The sequence below is a fragment of the Falco peregrinus genome (assembly GCF_023634155.1).
Source record: "Falco peregrinus isolate bFalPer1 chromosome 21 unlocalized genomic scaffold, bFalPer1.pri SUPER_21_unloc_1, whole genome shotgun sequence".
In the NCBI taxonomy this organism is placed as follows: Eukaryota; Metazoa; Chordata; class Aves; order Falconiformes; family Falconidae; genus Falco; species Falco peregrinus.
In genome coordinates this window covers 59,959-62,048 of record NW_026599558.1, presented here as the reverse complement: position 1 = coordinate 62,048, position 2,090 = coordinate 59,959, and positions in this window count along the sequence as shown.

Genomic DNA, 2,090 nt, shown 5'->3' with positions numbered 1-2,090 from the left:
AGGGACGTCCCTTGTCCCCCAGCCTCAGGGGGATGCCCTGAGGAGGGAGGGGGTCCCTTGGGATGTCCCCTGGTGATGGTGGGGGGTGTCCCTTGTCCCCCCAGGGAGGGGGGGTGCCTGCTCGCCAGGGTATTTTTAGCCCCGCTGCCCCCCGCCACGCTGGTGCCGGTGACACAGTGACAGTGACGGCAGCCGGGAGCGGTGGCCGCGGGGACAGGGATGAGGACGAGGATGGGGACGCTGCTGACGTAGCCCCGGAGCTAAATATAGCACCCGGGGGCGGCTCACCTGCACCAGCTGCCGGGGGGGTGGGGGGGTGGAGGGCTGCGTCCCCCTCTTGTGGGGGGCTGGATGGCTGAGCCCCCAATTTTGGGGGGGCTGGATGGCTGGGTCCCCGTTTTAGGGGGCTGGATGCCCAGGTACCTGTTTTGGGGGGCCTGGATGGCTGGGTCCCCCTCTTGTGGGGGGGCTGGATGGGTGGGCCCCCAGTCTGGGGGGGCTGGATGGCTGGGTCCCCCATTTTGGGGGGCTGGATGGCTGGGCCCCCAATTTAGGGAGTTAGATGCCCAGGTACCTGTTTTGGGGGGGGCTGGATGGCTGGGTCCCCCTCTTTTGGGGGGCTGGATGGCTGAGCCCCCAATTTTGGGGGGCTGGATGGCTGGGTCCCCCTTTTTTCGGGGGGGCTGGATGGCTGGGTCCCCGTTTTGGGGGGGGCTGGATGCCCATTTACCTGTTTTGGGGGGGCTGGATGCCCAAGTACCTGTTTTGGGGGGCTGGATGGCTGGGCCCCCAATTTGGGGGGGCTGGACGGCTGGGTCCCCCTTTTTTCGGGGGGGGCTGGATGGCTGGGGCCCCCGTTTTGGGGGGCTGGATGCCCAGGTACCTGTTTTGGGGGGCCTGGATGGCTGGGTCCCCCTCTTGTGGGGGGGCTGGATGGCTGAGCCCCCAGTTTGGGGGGGCTGGATGGCTGGGCCCCCGTTTTAGGGGGCTGGATGCCCATTTACCTGTTTTGGGGGGCTGGATGGCTGGGTCCCCCTCTTGTGGGGGGGCTGGATGGCTGAGCCCCCAATTTGGGGGGGCTGGATGGCTGGGCCCCCGTTTTGGGGGGCTGGATGCCCATTTACCTGTTTTGGGGGGCTGGATGGCTGGGTCCCCCTCTTGTGGGGGGGCTGGATGGCTGTGCCCCCCTATTTCGGGGGGGGCTGGATGGCTGGGCCCCCGTTTTGGGGGGCTGGATGCCCATTTACCTGTTTGGGGGGGCCAGATGTGGGTCCCCCTCTTGTGGGGGGGGCAGATGGCTGGGTCCCCGTTTTGGGGGGGCCAAATGACTGTGTCTCTGTTCTGGGGGGGTCCAGATGGCTGGGGTTCCTGTTTGGGGGGGCTGGATGGCTGAATCCCCATTTTGGGGGGGCTAAGTGACTGGGTCTCTGTTCTGGGGGGGGGGATGGCTGGATCCCCCTCTTGTGGGGGGGCTGGGTGCCTGGGTCCCCATTTTGGGGGGGGGCCAGGTGGCTGGGTCCCTTTTTTGAGGGGGCTGGACGCACAGGTCCCCCTTTTTTGGGGTGGGGGGTCCCCAGATGCCTGGGGTCCCCTCTGTTCAAGGGGTGTCTGGGCACCGGGGTCCCCCTTTTTTGGGGGGTGGGGGTGCCTGGATGCCTCCCGCCCCCCCGTTGGTCTCCCCATGGGGCTGGAGGTGCTGAGCGGGGTCTCCCCCGGGGGTCCTTTTCGGTGGGGGGTGGGGGTCCCCATGGGGAGGGTGACGCTGGGGGTTTGGGGGGTGGGGGTCGCTCCCGGGTGTCCCCCCCCCTCCGTGTGTGTCCCCCCCGTCGTCCCCCCCCCCTGTGCCCTGACTCTGTCTCTCTCTGTCCGTCCCGGTGCCGCGGACGCGTCCCCAGGTCCCGCGCGGATGCCCCAGGTACCCCCCACCCCCGCACCGCCACGGTCACCCCCCCGCTCGCGTGCCACCACCACCACCACCACCACCACCCCCACCACCCCCCTGGGCACCTCCCCAGCTCCCCCCCACGCCCCCTCCCCCTTGCCACCAACCCCCCCCCCCCGAGCATCCCCCCGCACCGTCCCTGCAGGGC